The 15,479-nt window shown below is 37.4% G+C and overlaps 1 long non-coding RNA gene across 1 annotated transcript in view; it reads right to left on the reverse strand.

Moving 5' to 3' along the window:
* LOC135324930 (uncharacterized) overlaps nt 1–13,914 on the reverse strand; it is a 78,693-nt gene extending 64,779 nt beyond the window's left edge. The window contains exon 1 of the long non-coding RNA XR_010386157.1: nt 13,855–13,914. This is a non-coding gene — a long non-coding RNA (uncharacterized LOC135324930). The remainder of the gene's footprint in view (nt 1–13,854) is intronic.
* Between the last annotated feature and the right edge of the window lie 1,565 nt (nt 13,915–15,479).

The raw sequence follows: 15,479 nt of genomic DNA on the forward strand, positions 1-15,479 counted from the left end.
GAAAGGAAAGAATACAATGGCAGACTGTATAAGTTGAAAATATCTAGTGCCTTTTCAGCTGAAGTGGGAAACTAACCTAAAAGGTCGGGTCACTGGCCAAGGTTGTTGTATTATTGTGTATATTCCTGTTTTAATGCAAGATTTATCTATCTCTGTTTGTCTGGGTCCAGCATGGAGGGTAACAAGTCAGGCAGCGTTGATGATACTGTGCAGCCAAACAAGTTCTTCTAGCCTCACCTAATTCTTTTACAGTGATTAAATTTTTAAGAGCAGAAAGGCTGTATATCTACAGTCTTGGTAACCCTTTCCCATCTAAATGACATTTTAAAACTTGCTAGGGCTCAAAGAATTTCAATCAATCCACCATCAGAATGATAAATGCAAACTAAGCTACTGTGCTGAACTCATGTCTTACGCAGCCTGTCTCTGGCACCCGGACTTTGCTGAGAGCAGTATGACTAGTTAAAAGATGTCACGTAAAATGGTTATATTTTCATGTGATGGGTCTTATTATATGGTATGCTACCAAGTAGTGGGAGGATTGCAAAGTTCTATCGTGGCAAAGGACCATCTTAGAATGGTCTTCGGTTAGTATTAAAGTATAGAGTGTTATTAATCTTATTTAACAGATCCCTTAGGCATGCAAGCATAGAACAACTTCCCTGAACCTTCCATAAAGGCTCTGCTGTCCCTGCATTTAAGCCTGTCTTTAATCATGCTGTGTTACAGTGAACTCAGTTGAAGGGTAACAGAAACTACCATTGTACTCATTTCCTTAACAATTTTATTGCAAATTGCCGCAATAGCGACTGTCCGTGAAACTCTGAATGCAACCTTTTGCAGATCATGAGGACTGCTGCAGATAAGGACTTGTAATAATTTGTGACAGTGATAGAGTTTAAGTCTAATGTCACAAGACAAAAAGGGGCTTTGATCTGATTTATTCCTGGTTTCTTTGAGACTGAAGAACTTGTTTCTAAGAGAAGAATGGCAGCAAACAGAAAGAGGTTCAAAACCACCAGTGCTGGTAGTTTATTGGACACTTTGGTGGAATGGATGAGGGATAGAGACTTTCCTTCTTGCTTTAAGCTGGCAGAGATCAAAAGTAATTACTACAGCCCAAGCCAGTAAAGCATTTGAGCATGTGTAGCACTTTAAGAATGTAAATAGTTCAATTAATGGAACTTGCATTCTTCAGATGACATAAATGCATAAGCACGTCTTTGGAGTAAAGAAGATGTTGCTTATCCGTCACGTTGACAAAAAGGGGAAAGTTATGGTTGTCTCACACAGCAAAAATGCTAACCTCGCACTTTCAGTCAAAAATGGAAAAGTCACGGCTGTGTTCTACTTAAACTACACATCAAAAGATATTTATCAACCAAATAGATATATTTTTAATTGCAATAGAAGATTTCACTACGATCCACTTAGTATTTAGTATCATAACACTATTAAAAATCCCTAGTTAAGCTCCCACACTCTATTAACTGCGTGATACACACAAAGTGTGAAGTTCAAAGTCTATTTTTAAGCCTTGTTAGTTGGGGAAAGAAAACAAGAACTTTTTATTAAATAATCCCCAAGTAATAGTCCTTCATCTTGATACAGGCCAATAGCAAAATCTAGCACATAATAATTATACACTAGGACTTAAAGAACTAGGCTGCCCTAACCCTCTTTGCCAAGAAAAACTGAGGGGAGAAAGGGAGTGAAAAAGGGAGAAAAGTCTCAGTGCCCACACTTCAATAAATGTGATATTTTACTTCACATTTTTTAAGAAGTTGCAAGCAACTTCTTAAAAATCTAATTGCTAAAGATAGTTTACTGGTGACCAATCATCTCCCACTGAAATCAGCAGAAGGCTCTTAATGTTTTCAGAGGGAACTGGACCAAGCTCTTTGCTAAAATCTTACAGGATTATTCACAGATGCTGTTACACCACTTGTTCAGTGCAGGCTGGCCGCTAGGTTTTGTTGCTGTTAATTTGTTCCAGAGGTTCTGCCAATGGCTGCTGAGCCTTTGCCAAGAAGAAACTCCACAAAAAGAGCAATGCTGGAGTCAGAGGTAGGAAGAGTGCAGGTCAGATATAGTAGTGATACTGTGAGAACCTGACTGGGCTGTAGGCTCATCCAGCAAAGAATCACTGCTACCACCATGAAGCAGTTGCCTACACACATATCACGCACATTAACTCACTTGAATGAGATGTTAACTTTGACTTTTCTCCCTACAGTTTGGAACAATCATCTGTATCCCACACAGCCCTTTGTTCCAGCTTTTCATTGCAGAGTGGGGCTTGCGCCTGCTGTTGGGGAAGTTCATGCATTAACACAAACCAAAACACATCCCATATGCAGTCCCAGAGAAGTGGGCTTAATAGTGCAGGGATTGCTATTTCTGAGCTGAAGTGAATTTATTTTGAAATGTGTGGCAGCTATAGGTGGCCAGTTATTGTCCTTCCCATCCTCCTTTCTTGCACTGGCAGAATTGAACAGCAGTTATAGCTGTTATTTGATAAAGGTTTCCTTGTATTTTGCTTTGCTCACTATTTGCTCAGCTGTGACAATGGTTAGCCAGGGACGGCCATTGTAGTCTGAAGTCCAATGAGAGGCTATGAGAATAGTTTTTTCATTCAGTTAATACAGCTGGAGATACTGCCCTTTCCTCTTCCCATCCTCAGATAAAACTCTCATATCTAAGTGAAGTGCCATTACAAACCAGGCTAACTGGTCTCACTGGCTGTGTAACACAGTGGTAAGGCTCTGCTTTCATTTAGCCAACCAAGGCTACCAAGGATAGATCATTCAATATTAACAGATTTTCAGTGCCTTCCCACAATTTCCCCCTCTTGAACAAGCAAAAAACTACTCCCACTAGTTCCTGCAAAAGAATCGTAAAATCCCTCATCTTTTTTTTTACTAAAGCACAGACATCTATACAATATTCTCCAGACATTGCAGTGACATAACATGTAGAATTAGATAACTCAGGCTTTTCTTTTGTGTTGTATACAGCCATACAAAACTATCTAAGTAGTAGGTGCCCAGAGTAACTCTAAGGCAAACACATACTCCCAGTCCAGTGGCTCGAACACCCACTGCTAGACTAGGGCAGATTTATTGCAGTGATTAGGCTGCATTTGCAATACTGTCCATGTCAAATGATGAAGGGCTGGGTTTTAGGGGAAGCTAGTGTATGCTACCCAGCCCTCCCAAATTTTAACAAAAGTGTTGTCTTATCAAATGTCAGCAGTGCTCCAACTATGTTTAATAGGAGTGTTTCACAATAGCAGGCTGCTATCTTCAAGCAACACGGAAATGGCTTGGCAACTCCCTGACAGCCAAACCAGACAGTTCGGAATTTCCTCATTACAGCTTCATGGCTCTTTATATTTAACAAGTCATGGGGTACACTTCCACGTCTGAAAACAAACAGAATTTCTTAAGCAAACTATAGCACAAAAAGGTGTGTGTGAGACATAAAGAAAGTACAAATCTGAAAACCTGAAATCAGAAACCCTAGCACAAAGCTGTATTCTGTATTTTTTTTTTTCCTCCACTAAGCTTACTACAAACTGAAACTTTGTCTTTCCTCCAGAAGTGCTTTCTATGGCAAGGAGAGGAATATGCATTAGCTACCTTCTGCCAAATGCTGGTGGGGGATAAAACTCAGTAGTTTTTGGCACAACATAGGTAGGTGAGTTCAACTACTGATGGGGATATTTTGTTGGATATAATGTTAAAATTGCCTAGGTATGTCAAGGTAAAAGTGACAATGCTTTATCTCCGAACAAATCCTTGTGGATTTTAGTAACTCATGTTAATTATCTCGCCATAAGAAAATTCAGTGAAAAGATCAATGAAAAAGGCTTCCTCTCCACTAAAAGCATGTGTATTTTGAAGTCAAGAGAAGATCCACATATTTTGAAAGTATTTGCACGTAATGCCAGTCCAGACAGAATGTGGCCTAGTGCACACTGTATGTCTCTTTGCCTGATATGCTTGCTTAGCAGCCAGTGGTGATAGAAAAGAATTATATGTAGCACTCCACATGTTTAATTAAATCATCTCCTGAGCATTTCTGCATGACTGGACATTCTGGCAAAGCAATGGTATTAGCACTGTACTAATTAAGTCAAAAGACTCCAATACAAAAATGAATAACCTGCCTGAAGAAATCAGCAAAGAACCAGAAATAAACACTGATATTAATTACATGATAGACCATACCAAACTCATCAAGCAAAGGCAAATGTAAGAGTCACTTTAGTTCTGCATCAGAGCCCTTTGCAGTGGGCAGCTAAAAGAAAATGAAGTCCTTGGCCTGTCCCAGTATGGCCTAATGACAAAAACAAACAGGGATAAAAAAAAACCATACAGACTCTATTGCTGTACTGTAGGCCAAAGACATTTGAAAAAGCAAAGATTCAAGAGCTTTTCTGTAAGGTATATAATTATCCAGACCTTTTGTCAAGGAATATATCAATATTTTTCTTCATATTTTCTTGGTCCTCTTAAGAATGTAGATGGTCAATGCGCTATAGGAGATGGTGGGTTAAAAGAACAATCCTATGTATCTAGCCTTGATTTCAGGATGTATTCATTCCCCAACTCAACTGATTTGTGTCTTGGAAGTAGGTCACTTGTTTTCCTTCTGTTGTAACTGTGTTTAAAGTGAAGTAAGGAAAGCCTGAGTTAGGAAAGTACTAAGTTTTCTCTCCCTCAAGCAAGGCTTTCAATAACCAAGCAACACCTCTGACTGCTTTCTTGTAACCATTCCTGATCAGAGCAGGCTGATAGCTAAAGCAGTTTGAAAGAAGACTACATATATCCACCACTGCTCTTTTTCTTGTTATTATTACCATATCATTACCTTGGAGTTATAGTCTTTGACCTCAGCTGTGACTATAATACCACACTAATGCAGAACCAAAATCGCTTACCACCACCTACTTAAATTAGGGATGCAAACTTTATAGATTTAATTCATGGATAAAAAGATTTTTCAGGATGTCTGATTTAACCTAAATTGATTTTTATCTGGGAAAAGCCTTTATTTGCACTCCTTACCTGCAGTCCTACATTCAGCATCCTCCAGATGAACACCGCTATCAAAGCACACAAAATAATGCAAATCCCATCATTCTAGTCAGGACAGTTTCAATTGCTCACCATCCTAAAGGAAGAACTCCCCTCATTCAAAATAGTCCACTGAACCATTTTAACTACATACTGGATGTGTTTCCTTGAGCTGCTGCTGAATCCAGTTTATAAATTAATCCCCAAAATTTCAGGCCATTTCTTGGCTTCTGGGCTCTTCCCCTTTGGATATCAATGAGATAGGAGATTCCATCCTTCACTCATTCCCATATTGGGTGTTAAAAACCTTGTCCACTCATCTGTAAGTTACAAGATCAGCCCTAGGTTACTTGCACTATCTGTGCCCTTTAAAAAAGGGCAAAAGACATGGTATAAACACTGTTCACGTAAAGCAGTAGAGTAAGAAAACAAAGCTAGAATCTATTGTACATAACTGTGCTAAAAGAAGCAAAATGATGCATTTGTAAGTACTTTTTCATTTCTGAAACTAAAACACAGCAACAATTTCACATACTGCAACTTGAATCAGCGGCAGCGAGCCCCCTTCCTTCTTACCAATCCAGAAGGAATCTAAAGAAGCACAGCAGAGAAGCTTAACCTTCAGAGATGAGAGGTTGAAAAAAACAGATTGTTAAGAAACTGAGAACTGCATCTAATTTGCATATAAATTTTCACATGCATTGCAGATAATTTTAATCCATGCAAAACAGAGTACTATTTATACGGCACCGAAACAGTATCCAGCTCACTATAGATCATACAGAAAAGTGAAAAAAGACTTTTCTGGGTGCAAAGGAGAAGAGTTGTTTATTTTAAAGCGGATTCTGGAAGTCTAGGCTTTCTAACTGACATGGTGAAAAGGATGGAGAAGAAGGAATAGTGGGAACTGCGGAGGGGTTTTTTGCTATTGAAAAAAAGTGATATTTGCTAATCATGGAGTTTGCTGAACCAAACTATGATGCTTTGCTTCAGTTTGACATTAATCTGTGACTGGATGAGTTTATACAGTGCTTCTGGCAAACAGTAGTTCAAATTCTGTATTTTCCTATTCTTCTCTTTTAAGGGTCTTATTCCTGCCCAGCCCCTCTATGACACACTGTGGCATACTACGATAGTTGAACCAAAAAGGAATTGCAGTGCAGCATGAGAGCTATGATCACACAGAGAACCCATTTTGGGGATTTTTCTGCAGACAGTTTTGATCACATTCTGATCAGTCAGTTCTGCTCCTGATCTGTACAACTCTGGGAATCCTATTACAGTTCTCCTTATTCAACGTTCACTGAAAAATGTGAAGTTCAGTAAGATAGAACAGGAGTTTGCCCTCAGGACCTCAAAGAATTTTTAGATGTGACAAAAGACCATGCAGGTAAAATCCACAAACATATCAAAATGTCATTCTTCTCAGAGAGAACACCTTTCTGTCTCTGAAGTGAGAAATCCTGTGAAAAATGTCCTACCTTTATATCTCAGAATGGCATACTTTCATTTATCTTCTGGATGAATAACCCAAGGAAATGAAAGGAGATAGCTACCTGCCTTTCAGGAGGACAATAGAGTTGAGCTCTATAGTCTGCATTAAAAAACTCTGCTATCTAGACTTCGATGCTTTTCATTCAGGACTTTGTATATAACAGAATTTCAAAAATGCATGTTGCCATAATATTATACCAATATACTAGATGCTAGCCATAGCCATCTTACTTTAAACTTTTTATAGTGTTTGATAATTTTATTAAAATACCAATGCACATTATAAAACAGTTGCGTGTGTGTACAATTGTACAGAAATAGCAACTTCAGAGTATGGAGTATAAAGGAAATAAAAATTCAGTACTTCAAGCCAGTCTGCAGTCATATGGTTAGTTTGTCCTTAGAGTCTTCATATTAAATGTTAGCTAATGAAAAACATCGTAGCTGTAGATTACAAAGACTGTAGAATCACACAAAAGAATTAAAATTTCTAATTCTGTTTTATTCATTCAAAAATAAAATTGAAAAGGCAATAACTGGAGTGGTTATTACAATTATGGTAATAGGCTAATTACAAATATGCATCATTCTACACACTAAAGCCAAAAATACAAAAGCAAAATTATTATAAAAGTTCAGAGGCTAAGACCTAAGGGGTTTGCATGTGAGAAGACAACCTAGATTTTTATTCTTGGGTGCCTTAAAATAGGCAACTAAAATCTACTTTTAGGCACTGAAATACATGCAGTAATTTTAAGTTCCATGTATTTGAAGCTGCCTCTGATTTTAATGGATTTGCTTCTATCTTTTACTAGTAAGATCAGAACCAGCCCCGAAGATGTACTTTTAAAAAACACTTCAAGATTCAGCCAGCCCTGATTCTATGAAATTCTGTAAAAATTCTACTGTGTTTCTGAAGGAGGGAGGTTCAATTTTGAAGTATTTCTCATTTTCCACCTAGGTGTTGCCAGATATAGGGAGGTGAAGACATACCTTCTAATGCTTATAATATCATTGGGCAAACGTTGAACTTCAGTTTGTTGCTAAAACTAAAGAGACTTTAGCCTCTCTCTTGCGTCATATGCTATTTTATATATACTACCTATTGCTGTGTAAGCAGCCCCCTCTTCCCACATTGCAAGTCTTCTCAGTCCTGAATTTGGTCTCTTCTTTGTAAAGGTAAGCAAGTATAAAGCGCTTGTGAATAAGTAATCCACTTACTGATATTTAGGCTTAGTGAAAGCTTACAAGGTTTTGGCAGGGCTTTTTGTTTGTTTTAGAAACCATCCAGCTATTCACCACAGCACAGCTGAATGAATGGTAGAAAACAACCTGAATATTCAGTTTAATTTGAAAATGTAATTCATTTCCATTGTATTCAAGATCTTCAAAGACTTCAAATTTGTAAGAGGTTACATCAGGACGTATGAGAGGAAACAGCTTTGTGCAGCTCTCATGTTGAGTTTAGACCATCGTCTTCAGAACTAGTGCAATGCAAATCCAAAAGAAACCTTAAAAAATAGTTATTTAAACAATTGGCTAAATATTCATTATTTATGAGAATATTATTTATTCGGACTGCTTAAAAGTTTTTAAAATATTTAACTGATTATTGTGAGCACTTTTTCCTCCCGTGCTCCCCACCTACTCTAGTCTCCTTTTCTCCTTTTAAAGGACATGCAGACAAAAATAAATCAGTATACTGTATCAAAGCAGGAAAACGCTATTACAAGATACAGATCAGACAGAAATGTGAGGGAAAAAATGTCCTAATCCTCCCATAAAATTGTTCTGCATGCACAATATATGATCTTTGAACACACATACAATAAAGAAAGCAATAAGCCTTTATTGTCATGATAAAACTTCAAAGTGTGTTTTGTACCAAACACTTTCACACTTTAGAGTGCTTGAAGCATGCCAGTCTTTTATAGACAGATCTGATTCCCAGAGTCATTATACTGGTAGTATGATAGACTACGGTGGCCAGATAAGGTCTCAGTTCCTGTAAACCTTCCTTTACAATTCAGTTACATTGCAAGGAGTATTTAAACCAAGAAGGAATGTCAGCTCGGGACCAGGTGCAACTTTCACTAGGTTTGGGAACCACTCACTTTGCAACGAAGTTGCCACATAAATTACTCAGTGAGGAAAGTACCTTCCCATCCTGAGACCTCATGACCACAGGAAAATATCCCCTGGTAAAGTGGTAAAGAATTACAGATTGCTCATATTCCTGTGAAGAAAAGGAATACATCCTAATGACACAGGGCAGGCTGTTCAGTATATTAATAAATGAGCTGAGAAAATGGTGATACTGAAGTGACAAAGTTTTCTCATTAAGCTAAGTTATTCAGGACAGTAAAAATAAAATATGTGGAAGTGCAGAAGGAAAAGGTGACCAAGCAATTAAATAGCAGAGGAAATTCAGTGTAGATAAATGTCAAGTGATGCACAGGAATAAAGCATTTCTAAATTTACATGTACCACGAGTGGCTGCAAGTTGACTAATAATACTCAGGAATCTGATTTTAAGTTTATAACATATAGTTCTTTGAAAACACTACATCAGTTCCCAATAACAGAAAAACAAAGCAGTAAAGAAATAGGGAAAATAACAGAAGATCTCACTGTCTTGTTGTATAAAATGCAGTACGTACTGTACTTACAGTTTGAACACTGTCTGCATTTCTTATGACTTAAAGATCTTGCCCATCTTAAAAGGATATTGTGTAACCAAAGATTGCGCAGAAAGGGGCAAAAGGATGATCAAAGATACAGAAGAGTTTCCCTGTATAGATATTTCAGCCTGGAAGTAAATGACTGAGGAGAGATATAATAAAGGTCTATTAAACTATGCCTTAAACAGAAAAGGTAAATAAGGGATGATTACTTACTGCCTCTCCTAATACAATAATGAATGGGCATTAAATGCAATTATGAAGTATTAGTCAAAAAGAGGTAAGGTTTTTTTACGCAACATGCAGTTAAGCTGTGGAAATCACTGCCGTAGGATGTTGTGCACCCCAAAAGATTATTCTAAAGATAGATTAGACAAATTGATGGGAAACATTTCTCAAGGAATATTGTTTTAAAAGGTAATACCTTTCATGGCACATCTGAGAAATCTACACCTGAGGTGTCTATTACTGGTAGCTGGGAAATATTGGGGAACTATAGCTACAACATGCTATTATACTTATCCCAAGCATCTCCAATGGTGACTGCTAAACACAGGACACTGTACTAGATGAGCCTCTGATCTGATACAGGACAATCATTTTTTTGCCCTCACAGAGTGATAACAGCGCCACTGAGGATACAGTGACTTTCATATAGCTTTGCAATGTGGCAGACCACAGATGTTCAAGCTCCATGGCAGATCAGCTGAATTAGCACAGCGGTGAGGACACGGCCCCTGAGAATTCCATGAAAGCTTCATCTGAGAGCTCTCTCTAGACCAGCTACAGAGTGACTGCTTACACACACAAGGTCAAACAAGAACTTTAATAACCAAACAGTGATGTTATAGAGTGCGTGTTATATAACACTGTTGCTTGGTTTTAAATCAATTATAACTAAATAAAAGATACTGTCAACAGAATGGAAGATAGTTCCAGAGGCTAACTAAATGCTATTATTGTCCCATAATGCCAGGGAACAATGCTATTCTGCTCTTAAGAAAATATCAAAACAGTCAACACTAGCCTACAGCAATGCAAAGGCAAGAATTTTGCACAATGAGTTCAGTTAAAACACACTGAAATGTCACAAAAAGACTCTCACCATAATTTGAGCCAAGCCAGTGACTTTTAAACCCAGTTACCACAACTATGACGTGTTTTCAATGAGTTACCAGAACACTACAGAGCGTAGCCAGAATCATTGATGCTCTAGCTATGTCTAAGTTAGCAAGAAATTTGGCACAATAGGAGCTGACAGTAGCTCAAAGCAGCTGGTGCTGAGACCCCCTACATCTACACGCTATGGGGTTTGGGAGTTTTACTTTAGCCTAGATTTACTCTGGCCTTCTGGACTGAACATTCCCACTGCACATCTGGCCCAAAGCTGTCCAAAGGACCAATAGTCGGTCTGAATCTTTGTGTCCCAGTTAGTGGTTGGGGTGCACCTTGGGCACAACTTAGAGGATTCTGAAAGGAATCTGGTTTGTGCATACTAGAGCCACTTGCGAACAAAACCAATGCGCAGTGTAGGTGGGTACCACCAGGGACTGTACTACTGCTCCACTCTTCACACTACTGCTCCAAACCAGAATGCTCATGCAGATGTTCATTCTTCTGCCAGCATGCAGCAGAACAGTCGGAATACGATATGTTATATGGAAACTATTTTAATCTGGTCGTTAAACCAGTTAAAGATTGTACTGGTTTAGTTTCAGTTTTCTAACACTGAGGATTTTAATTTAGAACATACTTTTTCCACATTTATATAGATTAAAATGTTAAAACCTAAAATTATATTATTATTAACAACTGCATAACTATAAACTTCAGAATAGCCATGTACCAACCAGTCAATTAAATACCCTTCTATTACATTTTAGAGACAGAATACTCGACGAGGAGGATTAAGTATTGTCTAATGGAGGTATCTGATCACTGACACAACAGAGTGGCAGGAAATAGAAATGAGGATATAATGGGAAGAAATGATGGAAAACAATTTTTTTTTTCGTTCCCATACGAACAACTATTACCACATGGAACAAAGGAAAAAAGTGCCAGTGTTTTGGAACCTTTTTAGAAGACCACAGACCAACTCCTGTCCAAGTGAACAATGAACAGTACCTATCATATGAAACTGCCTCATGATGGTCTGAAGACATTAGTGTAGGAAATAAATAACAATACAGAGAAAGTTTGAATGAGAATCCACCTATGCAACAAATGCGGACAAAGCAGGGAAATATGTATACATATACCCTTTACCCTTACCATATTACATCAGCTACACAGCAATCATATTTTCTAGAATAAGCAATATTTCAAGAAACATAAATCTGTATGAAAACTCTTTAAAAAATCCAGCCTCTTTTTGATGTTATATTTTGTGAATGGGGAAGCTGAGATAAAGCATCACACTAAAGCATCACACTGAATTACACAGGTCATGTGGCTGTGTGAAGACTAGGACAACTGTCATTGGAAAGGATGGCACAACTGTACAAATGCTGGCAGGGAGGAGAAAGTGAACAGTAAGTCTGAAGTTTTTTTCATGTTGAGAGACTAAGTTCAAACATAGCCAGGGAAATCATCAAAGGTGCCACTGACCCTGCAAATCAGGCAGTCTGAACCATCTTCCCCCTTCTGCCACTGACTTTAGAGGGCAACATTTTCTCTCTACAGAGCAAAGATAATAGTACATATGCAAAACACTCAGAGACCAAGTAATGAAACCACTGCAAAATTGCTACGATGTGAGGAAGCACAACAACCCTAACCCATGGTTTCGGAAATAGCTGCAACACTCAGGGGCCCAAAACTAAGCACTTTCAAATAGTAGCCATTAAGCTCGTTGTCAGGTCGAAAAGGGAGTGATAACACATCATATGATTCCTTTCACCATTTTATTCTACATCACATTGTTTGTTCTGAAATTTCTAACACTTGTAGATGATCTTCTATCTGGTGAGGGAAGAGTCCTCCTATAGCCTGTATGATATACCTACTTCTGGGCCTTCCTTTTTTTTTGTTCCTTTTTAAACTCAACAGGGTTATGAAAAAACACTTTGCTTCCTGAGGGTTTTGCTGTACTTACAGACAAACACAACAGGCTTTTTTTTCTTTTTTTTTTTAACTGCCAATTCCCCTTGCTTAAAACTCAGAATATTTGAAAATGAGAAGACTACAGGAAGTCCTAGCTACTTTGTCTGTATATTTCTTCTTGTTTTCAGTTTCGGAGACAATGCTGGGTTGCTTGAGGGAAAGATGTATACTAAGTGGTATTCATGAAAAGAAAAAAAAGACTTCATGTACCAAATTCTGCTCTTTCCTACACTATATGACTCTTGAGTTATTAGACTGATCTCTTTGGCATTCCTCCAAGCTTAACTGATGTTGCCTGAGCAGGCTTCACCTCACAGTAATTAGCTGGATTTCTCTAAATGTACAACCCAAGGGAACGCACAGTCAAATCTGAGTAGGAACAAGTATTTTCCACAAATCTTCTATGCCAATTTGGGAGGAATACAGGATCTATGAAATCTATGGCATTCTAATTTTCCAGTAGGGCACGTTTGAAAGACTTTCCATGATCAGCTGTAATATCGCATGTCCTTATTACATATTGAATTTGCATTTGCTGAAAACTAAGGCATGATCATAGGCCAGAAACTTAATGACAATAACATAATATCTCTTGAGATCTTTTCCAACCGCATGTACTACATCTTTATCTACTAGAAAGTTTTGTTTAAAAAAAAAAGATAATGAAGAAAGGAGCAGGCAGTGGAGGAAATGCCTTTGTACTACTGAAGTGCTTTTAATGGCATGGAAAAGTTTTTCATCTTCCCCTTTATAGCCAGAGCTTGCTATAGTAAACAAACATCTTCCTCAATCTCTTTCTCTTTCATGTGCAGGTGTTTTTTGTATGTGATATCAGTTAATGGAAGTCACACTCCTACACCTCTTTTCAGACTCTCCAATGGCCATGATTAACCCAGTTCTTAAATGAGTTTCCTTTTAGCTGTAGTATAATGAACAATGCTTCTTTGTTTCCTCACAACAAGAAGCATATTTACTTTTTAGTTTTATTACATTGTGAAGGTAAAAAGAGTGTACACTACCCTTTCTGATTCTGCAGGTAGCAAGTTATATTTCACCTCAGACTTTGAAGAAATCATAGTTCATTTTTACCTTATTGTTTACCAAAAAACAGAAATTAAATTGAAAATGCTTTATGCTACTGTGAATCTAAGGATTGGACTTTCAGGATAAAATATCCCAGTTAAACTTAATTGCTTACCTTGATTCAAAGCAAACTGTCTCCATGCTTTGACTAAGATTCAGCATACTATTAAGTTTTCAGTGTAGGGGGCCTGATTTAGCTCTCTTTAACATCAGCACTAATGACTGATGGATACCACTGAAAATAGTCTCTGATTCTGCAGCAATTGGGCCTGCCTGTTTTAGCAGGAGAGTGATTTATTCATAGTTATGTCAGAAAAGGCCTGCTGTAGTTATAGTAGCAGTAATGACTTGAATGTTTTGCATATTTATATATACGTTATTAGGTAAGTTTAAAAAAAATGGAAACTTACATGATCTTCAAGCTATTTCCATGAAACTTTCAGTTCTTCATTTAATCTCTTTATATACTGAAAAGACAAAAAAAGTACTGACTTCTTACCAAATCATAACTTTTTTTTTTGTCTGTACACATTTTTGATCAAAATTAAAATATATGCTTGGTAAGGCACAGCTCCTTCATTACAATTTAACAAACATACAGTATATTTCTTGAAAGTTATAGTTTTTGGATGCACTTGCACCATGTGTAGATTTTACTGTAAAAACTACTTCATACTTGAAAAGATTCCCAGAGATTTTTAGGTACTATTCCAGTTTAACAGACAGGTAAAAATCAAAGTCAGCGTTGCTAAAACTACACAAATAATAAGCGGCAGAGCAGGAAGTAGAACGTAATGGTCTTAACTGCCAGACTTCTCCTCAAACTAGAGAGAACGATGCAAAAAGTAGGTTGGAAATAATAAGCCATAGCATAAATAGAGAAAACGATCTCAAAGAGATGAGTAGTAACACTATGGACTAGCTAGACTTTATTGTACAGGCACAGCCAGAAATCAACTTGTTTAGTGAATGAGTTTATCAAACAGACAGAGCAATCCATTGTGATGTCTTGACTGTTAGTGGTGCTGGCAGCTCAGCTGAACCTTATGGGGTAATTAGCTAAGGATAAATTAATCTGTTCTCCAGTGTGGCCTGCTGATCTTTCCCAGGTTGTGAGCCTTCTTAAAAGCATGCTTTCTAGATTGTTTTTTTTTTTTTAATGTTTAATTTAGTCTTCTTTGGAACTTGAGCAAATAGTGGTATCTGGAGCTATGAAATATCATTTTAGCATTTTAAAAGAGTTTTCCTGAGTGAAAAGCTGCGTGGTTTGGATTAATGTCAGACCACTTTCCAGTTAACGCTGGATCTTTAGACTCTTTGTGCAAATGTTCTGCAGGAAACATCACATAGCTAGTCTTAAGGAAGACAAATATTTAGTTTTTGCAATACTGTCCTTAAATGACTACACGTACCTTAGGCAAAAAGGATTTGGCACAAATCGCTTTATTTTGCTTTAGTTACCATAGATGAGGTTTGTTCACAATGCTTGAGGTTTTTAAAACTGGGGATCTTGGTTCTCATAAGCTATCCCAGAACATACCTAGTTTTTGGGTATATGTTATATTTTCAAATGCTCTCACAGATTGTGCTTTAATGCTAGTATAAATTCTATGTGACACTTGGTTACATAGCTATGTCTTTATCAGAGCTGTCAGGCTAAAAAATATGACTGAAAATTTAAATTTATGCAAAGCAATTTTAAAAAGAAAGAAAAAATGGAAAATTGTATTCAGAATACTTATTTTCATTTAAAATCCATTTGAAGCCCTTCCCATTAATTCCAACCAGAAATAAGGCAAAGAACTGTGCAAAGAACTGAGTATAATAGGTACTTACTTTCCTCTCATACACCTCCACGAAAATTTAAGCTTTATTTGAGCTGCTAAGCATTCGATTTTTTTTCCCATGAATTCTATTTTGCATCCCTTAAGACATGATTTTCAAGCAAGGTCTTCACACTCAGATTTGCGGTCAGAAATGGCTAAGGCCATGGTGGCAGGCGCAGTTCCCACCTTGCAAGGAATTTGCTAACAGC

Source organism: Dromaius novaehollandiae, chromosome Z, assembly GCF_036370855.1.
Source record: "Dromaius novaehollandiae isolate bDroNov1 chromosome Z, bDroNov1.hap1, whole genome shotgun sequence".
Lineage (NCBI taxonomy): Eukaryota > Metazoa > Chordata > Aves > Casuariiformes > Dromaiidae > Dromaius > Dromaius novaehollandiae.